Source organism: Ovis canadensis, chromosome 7, assembly GCF_042477335.2.
Source record: "Ovis canadensis isolate MfBH-ARS-UI-01 breed Bighorn chromosome 7, ARS-UI_OviCan_v2, whole genome shotgun sequence".
In the NCBI taxonomy this organism is placed as follows: Eukaryota; Metazoa; Chordata; class Mammalia; order Artiodactyla; family Bovidae; genus Ovis; species Ovis canadensis.
The window spans coordinates 77,548,640-77,569,209 of NC_091251.1; the positions used below are offsets into that span (position 1 = coordinate 77,548,640).

The 20,570-nt window shown below is 42.8% G+C and overlaps 1 protein-coding gene across 2 annotated transcripts in view; it reads left to right on the forward strand.

Annotated features, from left to right (window-relative positions):
- The window catches only part of SAMD4A (sterile alpha motif domain containing 4A), a 227,964-nt gene that overhangs the window by 116,768 nt on the left and 90,626 nt on the right, over positions 1-20,570 (forward strand). The gene's annotated exons all lie outside the window — the stretch shown is intronic.

The window sequence follows — 20,570 nt, forward strand, 5'->3', positions numbered from 1 at the left end:
GCAGTTTACTTTCAGGAAATGGATTACTCACTTGTGGAATCAGACCAACACCCGGGCTGCTTGGTTTCAACATACTTTAAAATCCAAAAGGGAACTTTCCTGCTTCAAACTTTCAAACCTTTTCCAGATGGTCCGAGAGGGGCTGGTCTAGCTGGGGTGCCTGAACCCCACAATGCTGGCCACAGGCTGCTGTTGGGTTCTGGTGGGAGCTGATGAGAGGCATCCCTGAGTGCCTGGAGAGAGATGCCTCCCATGCCTGCCCCGTATCCATCTGCTGAACACCCACAAGAAATGAGGCAAATATGTGGAAAGGCCGGAGTGTGCTCAGCTGAGATGCTGCCCCCCACCCCCACTCACCCCTTCGCCAATTGCCTCTGCTGGTTTCACTTCTCAGCTGCAGCTGCCCACAGCTGTCTGGGAAATGGATCTGGGCTGGGGAAGCAGCCGCAGGGGGATGGGGATGGAATAGGGCATGTTTTTTGAACCTGGACCTTTTTGCCCTGGCAGCCAAAACAGGCAGTCAGTAGGCCCCTCCTGTGCACCTTTGCACTGGGGACTAAACTAGGTGCCTCTGAGGGAGACCTGGGGAGACAGCGAGTGGCCTCAGAGAAGGGGAGCCAGGAGGTCATGGGGTCTAGAAATCATATTATCTCAAGATTATTAGAAGGAACTGGGAGTTTTAAGGCTGAAAAAGAAAACGTCCGGGGATGGCTATCTTGTGAAAGGGGAAGTTGATTTAATTTTTCCCGTATTTTTCCATAATAAAATAGACATGCCATTTTAAAAGTTTCTGTGTGTGCATTTCGATTACGTTACTTATACTTACAGTGTTTACTAACATCACCACTCTTTGTTGCCAGAACCTTTTCATCATCCCAACAGAAACTCTACACTTCAAAACAAATTTTTTTATTGTAGTTGATTTACAGTGTTGTGTTGGTTTTAGGTGTAGAGCACAGTGAATGAGTTACACATATGCATAGGTCTACTCTTTTCTTTAAAGATTCTTTTCCCATGTAGGCCATTACAGAGTATTGAGCAGAGTTCCCTGTGCTATACAGCAGGTTCTTATTAGTTCTCTATTTTATATCTAGTGATGTATGTATGTCAATCCCAATCTCCCAGTTTATCCCTCCTCCACTATCCCAGTGGTGACCATAAGTTTGTTTTTTACATTTGTGACTCTACTTCTGTTTTGTAAATAAGTTCATTTGTACCCTCTTTTTAAAATTCCACATATAAGCGATATCATATGATATTTGTCTTTCTATGTCTGACTTACTTCACTCAGTATAACAATCTCCAGGTCCATCTAACAATCTCTAATGCCAAAAAAAAATGGCATTATTTTGTTCTTTTTTAGAGCTAAGTGATATTCCATTATATATACATACCACTTTAAACAACAGCACCTCCCCTCCCCTGAATCCCTGGGAACCACTATTCTGCTTTCTGTCTCTATGATTCTGCCTTTTCTAGGTACCTCATGTAAGTGAATCATAGAATATTTGTCTTTTATATGGGGCTTCTTTCATTTAGCATAATGTTTTCAAGGTTCATTCATGCTGTAGCACGTGTCAGAATTTTCTTCCTTTTAGAAGCTGAATGGTATCCCATTATATGTATGACCCATGTTTTGTTTATCCATTCTCTATTCTCTGTCAATGGATTTGGGGGTTCCTTTTGGTTATGGTGAAAAATGCTGCTATGAACGTGAATGTACGAGTATCTATAGATTTATTCTTTGTAGTTTCAGAAGAACTGACCTTTGTTGAACGAAAAGAAGCTGCAGAGAGGTGGATTAGGGTTTCAGTAATTCTAACTCTCTTTGATGGCAAAAGTGGGCTCCCCGTAGCTAGGGAGACACTCAGACCAGGTGACCATCAGGAAGGAACAAAGGTAGAAGCCCCACAACTAGCAAAGGAAGGACCAGAGAGCCTCTGACAGCCCTTCCATCTTCAGATTCTGTGATTCTCAGGCGGATGGAGTGTGCCTCCTAAGGGAAGCATGTGGAGAAAAAGAAGGTGGTGTCCGACCACCTCTGCCCTGGATAAAAAGGGGAAGTGGAATGATAAATGATCTGTCAATCAGGGGAGGTGACGTGCTGAACTCTCTGGCTGAACTTGAGATCAGAGGCTGCTGATGCTGCGAAGCTTCAACCAAGGCTCTGTTTAGTCTTGAGGAGAGCTCCCCGGAGTGACTAAGAAAGCTCCCTTGCATCCAGGGGTGGGTGTGGATGTGAGGGCCAGGGTTCTCAGCACAATTCCCCTGATGTCTTCCCAGAAAGGAGGGCTGCCCCTGAGAGACCAGAGCCCCATCTCCCTGTAGGCCCTGCTCGTCCAGGTCAGAGCTGAGGGCAGGTGAGGAAAGCTGAACCAGGGAGTGTCCAGCAGTGAATGTCAGCTGAGATGGGGATGCCCTGGGATCCAACACAATTAGCTCCATTCCGTTACAGTGGGGGGTTTTCTTATCATTAATTGGGGAGGCCTAGCCAGAGAATTCCAGTATTCCAGGGTGAGTTTAATTGTGGGTGATTTCATTCTGCCCTTTTTATGTCGAAGCCAGGGACTTGCGTCATATAACAGTGAATTCAGGGAGATTTTTATTTGCATGTGAATCATCGCTTTTCCAGCTGAATGTCACTTACTTGGAATTTTCATCTGATTTTGTTTTTGTTTTTGTCTCTTGGTGTTTTTCCATCAGGCTCTTTGGCTAACCAGAAAAAAAAAAAAAATAGAGGAAGGGCTCAATCTGACTGGAGCAGGGTTTGAGTTGGCAACTCCAAAAGGAGAGTATTATGAATGTGAAAAAGAGAAAACGGATGCTTTATTTTGCTTTAAGGGAGGGACCGAGGCCAAGTCAAATTGAGAGCTCTAATTTGGGAATGGTGTTATTACAGGTCATTGGGAGTTGGTTACGCTCTAAATTGGGAGGACGGTCACATGAGGCAGCGGCAGAGGTGGATCACATGGGGGACACTGGGGCTCGTGTACAATGAAGTTTCATTTTATTTACTACACGGTTGAAATGCACTTCTGTCATGTTGAGAAACCAAGTTACCTTCTTGGCTGGTGAGAGCTCCCTGTCTTAGCCCATCAGTTGTTTTATACATGAGCTAGTTCTTCCCATATGTGTGCTTTCTGAGGCTTAATTTAGGCCCTGGAATCTATTCAGTGAGTAGTGGAGCAAGCCATGTGCTGAAGGTTATATATCTGTTATTCACCTTCACATGCAGATCTTATTCTAAGGATCTTGCTTCCTTTTCTTCCAAAGACTACCCATTTTAGATCTCAAGGTCAAGACACTCTGATAACTTTAAAATACATATATGTATGTGTGTACATGTACATATCTGTGTATTTATTTATAGATTATCTTTCATTGTCTCAGTTCTGTTACTGTTAGCTTGAAAAATGAAAACAAAAAAGTTGGGTCTTGCCTCTCTATGGTCTGTTAGGAACAACATATTCTTCCTAACCCCAAACTGCAGACTCTTGACATTCTTGGCATCTTGGGGATGACCAAGAACAATCGTGTGTGGTAAGCTGCTGATTTTTCTTGGAGAATCGAGTCAGCTTTCTTGATATATAAAGGCCTGAGTAGTTAGCTGTGTTTGAAATAAAAACAAACAAGCAAAAAGCAGCCCAAGAAGAATATCAGGAATTCAGTGTCCTGTGCAAACAAGCTGTGCTCACGGTCCTAAATGAGGTGCGTTACTAAGGCTCTGACACAGAGTCGGCTGGTGCTTCAGAGGCATGCAGACCGGCGATGCTTGTGATCGGGGTTAGGAATAGAAGGTGTGTGGAAACTTTCTATAAAAGGCAGCCGGGTTCCCTGGACTGGTGTGGACAGGCGGTCAGGAAGCTTTGGCAATGTTCATGGCCATACCAGAGCGTGGCTGCCTGACCTTGATGAGTTTCTCTGTGCCTCAGTTTCCCTGAAGAACCATACTGATTTGGGGAGGGGAGGATAAGGACTTCTGGAAATGTAGGAGATGTGAGATGTGGTTGGGTAGAGGGAGGAAGTGTGGTGTCACGTGGTGTCATGGAAACTCAAATCAGGACCGTGTGTCCCCAGACATGGCTGGGCAGCTAGTCTCTTCAGGCATGTCCACTGTGGGTAATGCCTCTGACATCACAATACCCAGCTGGACACTCAATAATGCTGATCTGTGCCCAGTGGACACCAGAGGAGGGAAGAAAAGGAGGAGGATCAGGTGTAGAGGGAGGAGATGGAGCAATCCCTTATGTGATCATTCCAACAACTCACAGCTTTTTCACCTAACATCTGCTTCAACTGTAATGTGTTCAGCTCCATATAACCTATACAGCGTCTGTGCCCTCCCCCAAACTCAGCAAAATATTATGGTCCTCTAATCAAGTGAATTTTGCTCCTGTTGCTGCATCTGTCCTGTGATTCATTGTCAGACCTGTGAGTTGATACTTCTTCACCAAACGGCTCTCCGGAGCAACCGTTTAGAGGTAATGCCCTGGTTTTGTGGTCTAGGCTCCTCTTGATCTCCTGCAGACCCCTCTGCACCCTCCTCCTTGGAGCCACCCCTAACTCTGGGAAGCTAGCTGTGGGGGTGGTTTGTGGGCATGTGACTCTATGGGAACGATGCTTTACAACGGGAATTTTCACCTTCTTTGTCTTCATGAGCCATCCCAGGCCTGGTCAGTCTTTGTTTCTTGTTTTGAAAACACTCTTAAAACCTGGGCCAAATCCTGACTCCCCTGTGTAGCCTTGGAAGGTGCTGTCACTCCTGTTATTTGACTAGATGACTATGAATGGAAAACTAAAGAAATCAGCCCTGTCCCAGAAATGTTATGGCGTTTTGCTGGCTTGTTAGTTAATTGTTTAATCCAACAAATTCCTCTTAAATATAGGTTCCTGCTGCCCTTTGAATCAATCCCTCTCAGCCCTTCTCCTGGTAAGAAATTGGTTTTCCCACCCAGTTTCACACTAGTCTTACGCTGTGATCATCCCAAGCACAGGAAATTAGAGGTGCCTTAATCATGAAGGCCATGATTTTTCCTTAGCTTTTTTGACCAGTGTGTCTCAAAACATAAGCCTGGATCTGAATCACCTGAAGGGGTTTTTAATGACAGTTTCTGATTTCAGTAGATTTAGGGAGGGGCCCTGAATTTGCATTTCTAACAAGTTCCCAGGTGTGCAGCCCCCCACATTTGGAGAACCTCCCTTTCTTCCCTTCCCCATCCTGTAAGGGAGGGTCCCATGGAGCCACATCCTCATCCTTCAGATAACAAGGGACTGTTGCTAACAATTAGTGAGCATTCACGATGGGCCAGACCGTGGTCTCCGTGCTTTACACAGATTAAATAATTCAAACTTGCGCTACAGTCCAATGACGCATCCCATCTTCCGGAAGAGGCCCTGACATGTACAGAATTGCCCAAGGTCACACAGCTAACTAAAGGGAAGGTTGAGATCCAGACCCAGACAATACAGCTGGAATCTGCTCGCAGTCACTCAGCTTTATCATCTTTCTTTTCCTTTCCCTCGAGTTACTTAGAGCACCTGGTATTCTTACAGTTCTTGGAAAGGACTCAGAAAGGAGCCCCAAGACAACTGAGCCTATCTTAGGTACTTATAACCTGTGTCCAGGGATCCAAGTCTCCAGGCCACTCAGCTTCTCTACTTCTGTGTGTGTGTGTGTTTGTGTGTGTGTGTGTGTGTGTGTGTAGAGGTGGGTGGGTAGGAAGAGCTCTCAGAGCGGATAGACCCTTGAGAGGGGGCTGACATGAAAATGGTGTCCACTTATGAAGAAAGGCCAGCCCTTCCCTTCTGCTGGGCCTCGGTGTCCCATCACCATTCTGCTCTGGTCCAGAGAGCTCTGCTGTTGACCCTTAGCACGCTAACCAGAGGCCAGCGAAGCCGAGAAGGAACAGATCTGCGTCATCAGCTGTGATTGATAGAAAAGCGTGAGTGTCTTTGTCCAGTTTGGTCTAGGAAGCATGTGTGATCAGCAATGACCTCGGCAAGCAAATAGGAGACATATAAGCAGGTGATGCTGGCCCTGGCCTCAAGGAGCCAACAGTCTAATGGAAGAGAAAGAGTATTGTAGGTCACTGAGCCAGGCAATGTGGTAGAGAGAAGCAGTGAGTGCCAGAGTAAATCAATAGGATTCAAGGAAGGAGGTGCTTCCTAAACCATGTCATGGATGATGGCAGGGAGGAGGGAACGAGTTTGGACCTAAACAGGGCATATCTACAGCAAAGAATACTTAATAAATAATCTCTTAAGATTTAAACAGCCAATGGTTAAGTCTCCATTGCTATAATCATAATTGATTAAACTCTTCTTCATGTTTTTCTGGTAAATAATGTGTTAGATGCTGGCTGGAGGTCTCCTGGAGGCTCTGGGGTTATTTTATTATTTTTTTTCAAACTTAAAACTTTTTATTTTGTACTGGGGTATAGCCAGTTAACAATGTGGTAATAGTTTCAGCTGAACATCTAAGGGACTCAGCCATACATATGAATGTATCTGTTCTCTGGGGTTATTTTTAGAAAATGGATTCTGCTCCTTACAGTGTTGCCTATTCTATCAGTGTAGATATTTTAAAAGTATTTCTCTACCCTTCTAGTCTAACTCTTTTCCAAATTCTTTGTATTACAGATATTTCTATGGGGTACAAAACTTTTCTCTGACCCTGTACCCCATTGAAAAAGTGGGATCATAGAACCAGGACACGTACATGGACAGGGACAAAAGATAAATATCCAGTGGATTAATAAATACATCCACCTCCAAAGGTGGTGGTGTAAAGCCAGATTAAAACCAAACAGGCAGCTTCTGTCACTCCCTGCTCTGAACTAGTGTGGCCTAAGTCCACTCACTGTTTTCATGTCTTCCTTTAGTTTAGAATTCTAGACGGTACGTTTTGAGACTCAGGAAGCAGGATCAAGAGGCCCTTGTCCACAGACATTGAGCTCTTGACTCCTCTTGCAACGTTCCCACAAAGTCTCCTAAAGCAGAGTGTCCTCATCTGGTCAGTCCTCCTGATTCCGGTCCAGCCACTGGCCTTCGACTCTGTTTAATTTCACAGTGAGATGCCCAGAAGGAGGGAAATGGCCTCGGCCATTCTCATTTCTGATTAGAGAATTTCATCCTTTACCACTGTTCTTCCTACCTTTTTTCCTTCAGACCTCCCTGGCCGAGAGGACCACAGAAATTAAAAAGTAACTCTCCTCAAAAAAATCTAAAACGTCTCATTCTGTCTGATTGCCTCAACAGACCTACTAACCGGAAAACGCATTCGGTGCACAAGTAAGGGGTGAAAATAACCTGCCTTTTCTGCTTGCCTTTGCATAAGTTCCTGGAGGTGGCTAATAGCTCCAGAGATCCCCAAAGGGCAGTGTGCCTCTGACTCCCTCTGCAGGGCTGTGGGTAATGAGGACTCCAGGGCGGGGTTGGCTGTGTCCTAGGGTTGGTCACCCAACTCTGTCCTTGAGCAGTTAACCAGGCCCCTTTTCTGAATACATGAACAGTGAATTTGTGACCATGGATTTAAATATCTTACCTTCACATATCTGTCCATTCTATCCTCCACTGAATAACTTGTACGTATATCTAAGATTTCCTACCTAAGTGAGTGATGCATACTGTCAACTTTCCCATCATGGGTATGTTAGGCATATGTGTGTGCTGTTCCCTGGTGATAACATTTGCACACATCCCAGGGCACTCACATTCACTCTCACACTTTGGATTCTCATCTCTCAAAATGGGAAGTTTTTTGTCAAGCAGCTTCCTCATGGTTTTAGAAAGTATGGGACCTAGTGAGTCGGTAGTCCAGGCTCACTTCAAGACATTGTAAGGCTCCATGTGCTCAGAGATGGTTCACTCTGGCCCTTGCCAGATTCGTGTTGTTGTTCATTTGCTCAGTTGTATCTGACTCTCTGCAACCCCCTGGCCTGCTTCCCTGTCCTTCACTGTCTCCTGGAGTTTTGTTCAAACTTGTGTCCACTGAGTCGATGATGCCATCCAACCATTTTATCCTCTGTCACCCCCTTTTCCTCCTGCCCTCAATCTTGCCCAGCGTTTGGAGTCAGCTGTTTGCATCACGTGGCCAAAGTACTGGAGATTCAGCTTCAGCATCAGTTCTTCCAATGGATATTCAGGGTTAATTTCCTTTAGGATTGAATGGTTTGAATATTGTGTGAAACGGCTGTTGTCAGTTGGGTCTGCTGGATCAAGCACAGATTACCACTTTGTGATTTGGCCTGTTTACATTCCTCCCGACACTCCATCATTGATGTTATCTGGACATTGCCAAGGATTTTGGTCCTGGAGTTCTTCGGTAACAAAGCTCATTGCAAGTGGCTCCCTGGACCACAGTGTGCTTCTTTTCAGGCTCTTGTTTCCATTGCTTCTTATAGAGCAAGGCCTCCCTCTAAGTGCAGGAGTGCGGAGCCTGTTTTGTTCCTCTGTAAGGTCAGCGTGAGGATTGCTAATTTATTATTCTGGAATATGATTGGAGAGTCATTTTGTGGTATGTGCGGTTTGTCAGTGGTGGTCTGGGAGGGCGAGAGTGGCACTGAAGATTAGGGAGTGGGAAAACCTCTTGCTTTTGGAACATTTATAGCCTATCCTCGGAGGGGTTTTGAGTGGAAAAAAAAAAAAAACAAAAAAAACACTAGCCGAATGTGGTTTGCAAGGATTTGCCTTGGATTTGTCAAGAGTAAGGTAACATTTCCTTCATCTCTAATTTATTAATATATGACTCTTTGGAGACCCATTCCTATGAGGTTTTATCTTAACATGATCACTTATGGCCAAAAGAACTGGGATGTGTAACAGTCTTAACACGACCCTGTTGGCACTGGTTTTGTCTCTTTCTTCAACAGATGTTTGCCGAAGAGTTGTATTAAATGCGTTTAATTCTGCTGTCTCAGCCTAACAAATCTTTATCACGAAGATTACTTTAATTGGTGTCGGTTACAAGCAGAAAAAGCACCCATTACGCTTTTGTTTTCTAGCACTTGGGGAAATTTGCCATCCTAAGTAGAATATTGAAATGGGGGATGGAGTAAAGGTTTTGAAAACTGAGCTAATCATTTTATTTCCCGTTTTTACATATTCCTAATTTATTTGACGTTAAAGCTAATACTAATCAGAATTCCTCAAGACTCAAACAAGAAAGAGGTGGCAGAACAGTGCTGGGGTGACAGTTGGCATCTTCTGTTGCTTGCAGGTCACTGGGTCCATTAGTCTTTTTTAAAGGAAATTTCTAGAAAGTACCTCAGATTTTGAGTAAGAAACCCCAAAGTCTAATAAAACCACTATCAAACAAAAGGCCTGGGGACAATTTTATATAGCCATTTAAAAATGTGGTTAATAAGGAAAGGAGAAGGCAATGGCACCCCACTCCAGTACTCTTGCCTGGAAAATCCCATAGATGGAGGACCCTGGTGGACTGCAGTCCATAGAGTTGCTAAGAGTCCGATACGACTGAGCGGCTTCACTTTCACTTTTCACTTTCATGCATTGGAGAAGGAAATGGCAACCCACTCCAGTGTTCTTGCCTGGAGAATCCCAGGGACTGGGGAGCCTGGTGGGCTGCCGTCTATGGGGTCGCACAGAGTCGGACACGACTGAAGCGACTTAGCAGCAGCTGCAGCAACAATGCAAGGGAACATGGAGACAAATCACTACTCTTGTGAGGTTTTGTTCTAGTAGAGAAAGATGGAGGCAGTGTGGCACACAGCAAGTCATGTGATAGATGTCGTGGAGAACAGTAAAGCAGGGCAGGGGGATGAGGACGTGTGCGGTGAGGGGGTGATGTGGGCAGTTTTAAAAGTGTGGGCAGAGAAAGTCTCACTGAGAAGGTAGCATTTGAGCAAAGACAGCGCTGAGGGAGGGTGAGTGTGGATCTGAGGGAAGAACATTCCAGGCTGAAAGACAGCCAGTGCAAAGGCTGGGGATTAGGGCAAAGTCTGCCATGTACAGAACAGCACGGGAGCCAGGATGGACTGGGGCTGTAGAAGGAAGTGAAGCTGGATCACGGAGGGGCTAGGAGGCCTCTCTGTGGCTTTCAGAGCTTCCCAGGTGGCAGAGTGGTAAAGAGTCTGCCTGTCAGTGCAGAAGACTCTGGAGATGCAGGCTTGATCCCTGGGTCAGGAAGATCCCCTGGAGAAGGACATGGAAACCCACCCAGTATTTTTGCCTGGAAAATCCCACAGACAGAGGAGCCTGGCGAGCTACAGTCCGTGAGGTCACAAAGAGTCAGGCATGACTTAGCAACTGACCACCGCCCACGCATATAGCTTTTACTCTCTGCCTTCTACTATTGGAATGTTTGATCTGAGAAGTGACATGACTTATCTTCTTGTGTAAAAAGATCATCCTGCTTGTTGTATTGATAACAGACTGTTTGCGGGGTGTGGAGGTGGAATGCAGAAGCATGGTAAAGAATAGATTCTGGATATATATATATTGAAGACCCAGCACATAGGATTTGCTAACAGATAAAGTAGAAGTGTGAAAGAGAGTAGTCAAGGATACTCCAGGGTTTCCACCTAAGCTCCTGTGAAGATGCAAAAGCCATGTGCTGAGAAAGATAAGACCAAAGGTGCAGACCTAGTGAGAGTGAAAGCAAGAGTTCAGTTTTAGATGTTTTAACCTGGGCTGGAGATTTAGCTGTGGGAGATGTCTGCATACTCTTCAGGCCAGAGTCAGAACTGAGGCAAGTGGTTGGGGGAGCTGGCCCATCTTATGTGCCCTCAGGGAAGGGACAGCCTCAGACCTAGGAGAGCTAGTCATTGCCAGAAGGAGGTCAGAAGCCCGAAGGTGAATTCCAGCCCTAACTTGACCTGGGCTGAGATCCACTGCTGGCCTGGATCGCTCAGGAGCAAAGAAGACCTCCTGGAATGGCCAGCCATGCCCATACCTGGGAGATAAGGACTCAGATGGAAACTCCTCATTGAAGAGATGACAAGATGGCTTGGGAGCAGAGGGGGGTCGTTGTAGGTATCTGTTGGGGTCAGAAGTACCTGGTTCTTGCCCGTTGTGGACAGTCAGGTGCCTATGAATGACTAGCACCTAACCATTGTCCTGTTCTTAGAGAAATTGCTGGTGGTTATACTGGGCTGTAGAGTCCACCACCCTGACTTTTCCAGTAAGCTGAAAGGGCAGAAGCATTCTCGAGTGATTCTTTTTTACCAAGTAACATAAAGCTACTAGTACTAGTTAACTATCGCTGTATGACAGATTGCCCCCAAACTTAATGGCTTCACAAAACAACATTTATCTCACAGTTTTCTGAGGGTCAGAAATTTGGGATTGTCTCGCTGGGTAGTCCTGGCTTAAGATTTCTTGCAAGGTTGCAATCCAGATATTGACTAGAGCTGGAGAATTCACTTCCAAGGTGGTTCACTCACATTGCTGGCAAGTTGGTGCTGACTGTTAGCAGGAGGCCTGGGTTCCTCCCCGTACCGGCCTCTCTCGGGGCTGCCTGAGTGTCTTCATAAGTTGGTATGACCATCACTTCCACCAGAGCAAGTGAACCAAGGAAGTGAGGTGGAAGCTGAGATGATTTTTGTGACCTAATCTCAGAATTCCTCCACTGTTCTCTACACAAGGGCCTGAAGACCAACAGGCAGGGATCCTTGGGGCCCACCAGCCAGCAATTACCCTCCTTAAAAATAGGAGGAGGTTTCTATCTTCTCAATCCTTTGTGTCTGCAGTTCTAGGAGCTCAGTAACCCCATGTTATCTGGGTCCCCCCGTCACAGCTGGGCTAATCCACATATTTTGCTGGGCTCCCCCACATTATGGGGATGTTTCTTTAGCCATCTCTAGCTCAAGAGGATCGCTTGAGAGACAGTAGGCAAATGCAGGTGCCGACACAGGAATCTCATCATTTGCCCTGTTGGTGTTTGCCATTTCCCCCCAGGTTTTTTAGGTGCCCTATGCGTGATGTGTGGTGTTCCTGCTATCCTGTCCCTGATCTGTGCAGAGATGTACTGCCTTTAGAAGCCCTTATTACATGATATTCTAAGATTGAGTTTGTAATACAAATTCTTCCAGGGAGCATTTGACCATTTAAAACCCACTGGTATTTCTGCCTTTTAGCACATTTATTTAACCCATAGTTCTTGAATGTGTGCATTTAATTTCCAGCCATTTCTCGCATGAGCAAATTGCCTAAATACACTTGTGAGAAACCCTTTTATGGTAAATGTTATTAAACTGAAAACAAGGGTATAATAAAATAGCAATTTAAGGGTAATTTACTAACAACTGGAGCCCTTAAACATTGACATACCATTGTGTAGTAATAATACCAGACCTGGTATTTAAACACATTCTTTGTCACTCCAAGAATCACTGGGACAGTTTCCTAATCCTCATGGTCTTTAATCATAGCTCTTTCAGGATTTTTTTTTTTTTTTTTTTGCTACTCATATGTCACCAGTTTATACATTATAAATCATTAGCTTTTGCCCACCTAAGAGATCCAGCAAACTCTTATCTCTGCTCCTTATCCAGAGGAATAATAGAGGAAATATTTAGAGGAAGTAATAGAGGAGAGTTGAGAAGAGAATGAGCCTTGTTCTTGGACTTCTGTTTTCTAGACTGTCTGACTGACTAGGGTGATATTGGCGTGAATAATAATAGAAAGTGCATCGTGGAAGTGATTGACTGAATATTTTGAGGATCCCTGGGTCTTCTCAATAAAGAGAATCCCTTGAATACACATCTCAGTAAAGGCCCCTTCTCCCTGGAAAGTGGTGTGTATGCTACAAAGAAAGCCAGTGGGCAACCGCGCAGGACCTGCCATTCCCATCCCAAGTCCCTGCATGCCTGCTTGGCTCCTATTTGAAGGTGGAGATTCTTTCTCTTGTTAGCACCTGGGAATACTCCCCTGAGAGGTTGATTCAGTACTATCTAGAAAGCAGGGAAGTAGACTCTACACCATGAGGAGGGACCTCATGTACTCAGAGGGACAAGATGTACTCACAGTCCATATAATCAGCACAGGAAGGGCTCCACAGGAAGATACATCTTCCTTAACCACTTGTTAAGTTGCCCTGAAAAATCATCATCATCACAGAATCTAGAAATCCCTCCTCTGTATGGTCAGCTCATCCTCTCCCTGAAGGTACCTGGAGTGCTATCATAGTCAAGAGGTTGTTTGGTGAGCAGATAACCAGGATGAGGGACACTAGATGAGGGGAGCATTTAGTGGTAACTGGTGAGCTTCATGAGTCCAGCTCAGAATGAGAATGACTTTATTCAGAGGACAGAATTTCTCAAAGCCAAAGGGCTAAGACTTTAATTTTCCTAGAGGGGCACTTGGATAGGTGTATTGGTTATCTTTACCCCAAACTTAGAAGCTTAATATTAATACAACCATAAATGTGTTATCACACACAGTTTGTCTGGATCAGGAATATGACTCAGGGTCCTTCAAGATGTTCTCTGGTATATAATCACCTGAAGGCTTCACTGGGGCCAAGAATTCAGTTTCCCTGTTGGTACTGCTATTGGCAGCAGGGCTTAGTTCCTTACCATCAGACCTCCCTCCCTATTGAGTTGCTTGAGTATCCTCCCAACATGGCAGCTGGCTCCCCCCAGAATGAGTAACCCAAGAGAGAGCAAGGTAAAAGCTGCAATCCTGCTTATAACCCAGTCCTTCAAGTCACACCCTATTGCTTCCGCTATTAACACGTTCCATTTGATAGAAGTGATTCATTAACTACAGCCTGCATCTAGAAGGAGTTGATTGGCTCCACCTTTTGGAGAGGACTGTCAAAGACATAGTGGACGTTTTAAAACCACAAAAAGTACAGTCCTCTGTAACTTCTTTTTTTCTATACTTCCACAGCTGACCCAACTCTTCTGCTGATCCATGTATTCTTTTAATATTTCTACATTATTATATTTGTAAATATAATTCAGGTATAAACAATTCATATGTAATTACATGCTATATAATTATATTTTAATGTTATATAATTACATATGTATTATAGATGCAGTATATAATTATATATGCAGCATATAATTAGTTATGTATTATAAATATTAATGTATTTAGCTTACAGCCAGGCTCCTCTAGCATGATAGTCAATATGTATCTTTATGCTAATTCGCATACCTCATTCTGCCTCCTCACTAACTGGGGAACCTGAGGCAGGTTACTTGACCTCTCTCTGCCTCTGTGTCCCCATCCATAAAGTAAGACTGTAATAGGACCTGTCTCATAAGCTTTATTTGAGGATTAAATGAGGAGTTGCATGCGCAGAGCTTAGAAGAGTGCCTAGCACATAGAAAACATTGAGTACTGTTAGCTGTCAGCATGGCAACTGGAGCAGTGGCAGAAACAGTTTGATCCAGTTGGCCATCAGAAGGCCATCGTATTTCCATGTTCCCAGAGGCAGTAAATAAAAGTCATAGTTGTCTTCTTGGCCACGCCATAGCCCCATAGCATCCAAGCAGCCCTGTCCCAAAGGTAGAGAAAGAAGCATTTCAGGCCTAGAAGGGACCAGGGGCAGCAGCTTTTGGTTTTCTTTTCCTCTTTGCTGTGCTTGTTCCTCCCCTGGATCCCAGGCTAATCCCTGGCAGAGCGGGCTTACATGGAGATCAGATGTTCAGTTTGTACTCTGAGTCCTATTTCCATTTCGTTTTTGTTTCTGATTTTTTTAGGCTGACCTTTGGTGGAAGGGTAGACTACCCAAACAGGGAAGTGACCTCACAAAAAGCTAGGGAGTTCCTTAGTCTCATGGATTCGTATTAAAGCTTGTTCCCAAATTTCATTTTTAAACATCCATTTTCCACTGGCTACAGGTGATCAATGTTGGCATCAGGCATAGACTTACCTTCTTCTCAGGCCCTTTTGCTTGCCAGTGACTCTTTAGTTCCTTGGGCTTAATGAATAGACTTTATCTTCATCCTAAGCATATCTGTAATTTAAAACATGCCAGGTGTTTGCTGGAAATGTATCGATGAGAAAATTAGAATGGGTAATTTCTTCATCTCTTAAAGCAACTTTAAAAGAAAGGCTATATACTGGAATGCACAAGGGTTGTCTTGTGTCAGGTGGCAATTTGCTAAATATAGAGTCAGGAACCTTGGAGGGACCTGCTGAGGTCATCTGTGCCCTCCCACCCCCCTTCCCCATCTGAATGTCTCTAGCCCTGTGCTAGCCAGTTCAGTAGCCACCAGCCACACATGGCCTCTGGGCATTCAGCTGTGGCCAGCCCAACCTGAGATGTGCTGTCAGTGGCAGAGCACACTTTGAATTAAAAAAAAAAATTAGTTGATGTACTATATTGTGTAAGTTATAGGTGTACAACAGAGTGATTCATAATTCTTAAAGTTCACACTCCACTTATAAAACATTGGCTATATTCCCTGTGTTGTACAAGATATTCTTGTAGCTTATTTTACACATAATAGTTTCACCTTTTAATCTCCTACCCTTGTACTCCCCCTCCCCCTTCCTTCTCCCCATTGGTAACCACAAGTTTGTTCTCCATATCTGAATCTGCTTCCTTTTTCTAATATTCACTAGTTTGTCCTGTTAAAGATTCCACATATAAGTAATAGCACATAGTACTTGTCTTTCTCTGTCTGACTTATTTCACTTAGCATAATACCCTCCAAGTCCATCCATGTTCATTCTTTTTTATGACTGAGTAGTTTTCCATTGTATGTATACCACGTCTTTATCCATTCATCTGTTGATGAACAGTTAGATCGCTTGCACACCTTGAAAACTGTAAATAATGCTTCTGTGCACATTGTGCGTGTATCTTTTCCAATTAGTGTTTTGGGTTTGTTTTTTTTTTCAGATATATACCCAAGAGTAGAATTTCTGGATCATATAGTAGCTCTATTTTTAGTTTTTTGAGAAAGCTCCATACTGTTTTCCATAGTGACTGCACCTGTATATATTCCCACCAACAGTGTATAAGGATTCCCTTTTCTCCGCACCCTCACCAACTTTTGTTATTTGTAGGCTTTTTGATGATAGCCATTCTGACAGGTGTGAGGTAATATCTCATAGTGGTTTTTTTTTTTTTTTTTACATTTCCCCAATGATTAGTGGTATTGAGCATCTTTTCATGTGCCTGTTGACCATTTGTATTTCTTCTATGGGACATCATCTATTCAGTTCTTCTATCCGTTTTTAAATTTCTTTTGATGTTGAGATGTATGAACTCTGTGTGCATGTGTGTGTGTGTATATATATGTTGGAAATTAACCTCTTATTGGTCACATCATTTGCAGATATTTTCTCCCATTCAGTGGGTTGTCTTTTCATTTTGTCAGTGGTTTCCTTTGCTCTGCAAAAGTTTAATTAGGTCTTGTGTATTTTATTTTCACTTTTTATTTCCTCTGCTGTAGGATGGATCCAGAAAAAATAGTGCTGTGATTTATGTCAAAGAGTATTCTGCCTAGGTTTTCTTCTAAAGAGTTTAATCATTTCTGGTCTTACATTTTTGGTTTTTAATCCATTTTGGGTTTATTTTTGTGTATGATGTTAAAAAATGTTCTGATTTCATTTTTTTACATGTAGCTGTCCAGTTTTTCCAATACCACTTATTAAAGAGAGTGTCTTTTCTCCATTGTATATTATTGCTTCCTTTGTTGTAAATTAATTGACCTTGTGTGCATGGGTTTATTTCTGGACTCTAACCTATTCCATTGATCTATGTGTCTATTTTTGTGCTGGTGCCATACTTTTTTGATTACTATATCTTTGTAGTATAGTCTGAAGCTAGGGTAGAGAAGGGCATTGCAACCCACTTCAGTATTCTTGCCTGAAGATTCCCATGGACAGAGAAGCCAGCTGGGCTACAAGTCCATAAGGTTGCACGGTCAAACATGACTGATGTGACTTAGCACGCCTGCCCACCCTGAAGTCAGGCAGTGTGATTCCTCTGGCTCCATTCTTTCTCAAGATTGTTTTGTCTATTCAGGGTCTTTTGTGTTCCCATACAAATTTTAAAATTATTTGTTCTAGTTCTGTGAAGATGTCATTGGTATTTTGCTAAAGATTGCACTGAATCTGTAAATTGTCTTTGGTAATATGAAGTGTACCCTGGATTTTGAAGACTTGGTACAAAGAAAAGAATGCAAACTGTTTCATCAATAATTTTATATTGATTGCTAGTTAAAATAATAATATAGTGATATATATATAATTGTATAACGGTTAAATAAAATATATCATTAAAATTAATTTCACCTCCTCTTTTTACTATTCTTTTAATGCTGTTATTGTTGTTATTTAGTTGCTAAGTCATGTCTGACTCTTTTGTGACCCCCACAGACTATAGCCTGCCAGGCTCCTCTGTCCATGGGATTTCCCAGGCAAGGATACTGGAGTGATTTGCCATTTCCTTCTCCAAGGGACCTTCCTGCCCCAGAGATCAAACCTGCATCTCCTGCACTGGCAGGAGGATTCTTTACCACTGAGCCACCAGGAAAGCCCCCTTTTAGTACTAGAAAATTTCAGTTACACATGTGGCTTGCATTATATTTTTATCTGACTGTGCTTAGCTGGATCATCTGTCTCTATTCTTCAAGCCCCCAAGATGGAAGTTGTAGAGCTTTCCTTGGTGACTTTTCTGGGTCTTTTGTCATGCTGGCACTTCACTTACTCTCCACATCCAATCTTTTTCTCTCATGCTTCAGTTTGAAGACTTCTGTTTCAAGTAGTTGACTGTCTATTTCCTTATGAAATCCCTACTTCAAAAAAGTAAAGCATCTCTTCATATTCAGTTATAAGCTCAATAACCCCATTATTTTTCACCTTTTCACTTTCTACCTCTTCCAACTCTGAAAATTTTTTTTTAATTTTATTTTATGGAAGGGTAGTTGATTTACAATGCTGTGTTAGTTTCTACTGTACAACAAAGTGGTTCAGTGTTACCTACATGTACATTCTTTTTTCATATTCTTTTCCATATGGTTATCACAGGATACTGAATATAGTTTCCTATGCTATACAGTAGGATCTTGTTGTTTATCCATTCCACATATAAAAGTTGTATCTGCTAATCTCAGGCTCTCCATCCACCCTTCTTCTCCTCACTCTTGGTAACTTGAAGTCTGTTCTCTGAGTCTGTTTCTGTTTTGTATGTAAGTTCCTTTGTGTCATATTTTAGATTCCATGTATAAGTGATATCATATGTATTTGCCTTTCACTTAGTATCACAATCTCTAAGTCCCTCCACGTTGCTGCAGACGGCATTATTTCATTCCTTTTTATGGCTGAGTAGTATTCCATTGTATATATGCACCACATCTTTATCCATTCATCTTTCAATGGACATTTGGATTGTTTCCATGTCTTGGCTATTGTGAATAGTGCTGCTATGCATAGGGGTACACTTTTTTTTAAATTATAGTTTTGTACAAACATATATCCCAGGAGTAGGATTGCTCGGTCATATGGCAACTCTGTTTTCAGTTTTTTTTAGAAATCCCCATACTCTTTTCCAGAGAGGCTGCACCAACTTACATTCCCACCAATAGTATAGGAAGGTTCCCTTTTCACCACACCTTCTCCAGCATTTGTTCTTTGTAGACTTTTTTATTGATACCAATTCTCCTGGGGGAAGTGGTACCTCATTGTAGTTTTGATTTGCATTTCTCTCATAATTAGTGATGTTGAGCATCTTTTCATGTGCCTGTTGTGTGTCTTCTTTGAAGAAATGTCTATTTAGGTCTTCTGCCCATTTTTAATTGGGTTGTTTGTTTTTTGTTGTTGAGTTGTATGAGCTGCTTGTGTATTTTGGAAATTAAGCGCTTGTCAGTCACATCATTTGCAAATATTTCTCCCAATCCGTTGACTGTCTTTTTGTTTTGTTTATGGTTTCCTTTGCTGTACAAAAGCTTGTAAGTTTGATTAGGTCCCATTTGTTTATTTTTGCTTTTATTCTATTGCCTTGGGGGACTAACCTAATAAAACACTGGATGATTTATGTCAGAGAATGTTTAGCCTATATTCTCTTCTAGGAGTTTTATGTTATCATGTCTTATGTTTAAGTCTTTAAGCCATTTTGAGTTTATTTTTGTGTATGGTAAGAGGGCATGTTCTAACTTCATTGATTTACATGCAGCTGTCCAACTTTCCCAACACCACTTGCTGAAGAGACTGTCTTTTCTCCATTGTATATTCTTGCCTCCTTCGTTGAAGATTAATTCACCATAGGTGTGTGGGTTTCTTTCTGAGATCTCTATTCTGTTCCATTGATCCATATGTCTGTTTTTGTGCCAATACCATGCTGTCTTGATTACTGTAGCTTTGTATCAACTCTGATAATGGTTAACGGCCTTTCCTGGATCATCTCTGGCCTGTATTATTTTTAAAACTTGGTATCGGAAACCACCCAACATGACTCTAATGTGGGCCTGACTAAGGCAGAGACAAATAGAAGAAATTATTTCTATCACCAAGTACTTGACTGGTCTTTTTGTTACATTACCTCATTTATTCCTGTAACACAAGGAGGGGCAGGTGCTGTTGGTAGCACTCTTGACTGATAGGTTGAGGAACTTACCAAAGTTCCATTGCCGATTAAGTGGTAGACTTAATCGTGTGTGCCTAACTCTGAAGCCCACATTCTTTTATGACATACCATGCCTTCCTCCCTTGATACTGTTCTTTGAATATACCCCTTCCTCTTGAGAGGCCTTATCATATGCAGCTGGTGCATTTGTAGCTCATGATCAACACTGACTCTTGAGCTTGGTCTGATGTGTTTGTGCCTCACTAGAATTATGAAGCCCTTCTGCTAAATTCCAGAAATGCCTTTTCAAACTTGCAGATACTTTGTGAAAGCTCTAGCCCTTATACAGTCACCAGTGGGCCAGAGTTCAGGTCTTTAGGTACTAAGAATGACTTTTCTGGCAGAGAACTTTCTTTCTTATCATCCCAGGTCCCATGGATAGCCATCAGTCTGCTGAACAAACTACTTCTTAAAGGCTAGTTAAGGCAAAGTGTACTGTTAACCCATGTTTGTGTGTGTGTATGTGTTCAGTTGTGTCCGACTCTTTGCAACCCTGTGGACTATAGCCCGCCAGGCTTCTCTGTCCATGGGATTCTTTCCAAGCAAGAATCCTGGAGTGGTTTGCCATTTCCTTCCCCAGGGGATCTTCCTGACCCAGGAATCTAACCCATGTCTCTTGCATCTCCTGCATTGGCTGGCGGATTCTTACCACTGGTACCACCTGGGAAGCCCCTGTTTAATTACTCCATGTTACTAGCTAACATTACCATTGGGTAATCCATGTGTATGTAAAGGCAAGAAGTTTATGTTTTGAGTAGTCGGGAATAAGAGGAATTCCTTGTAAGAGTGTTGAAAACACTCTCATGGATGAACCTTGAAGAGATTATGCTAAGTGCAATATTCTTGTCATAAAAGGGCATATACTGTTGAGTTGGTCAAAAAGTTCATTTGGATTTTTCCAGAAGATCTTAAGAAATATCTGAATGAACTTTTTGGCCAACCCGATTTATAATTCCACTTATATGAGATAAGTAGAGTAGTCAAATATATAGAAACAGAAAGTAGAATAATGGTCATTAGG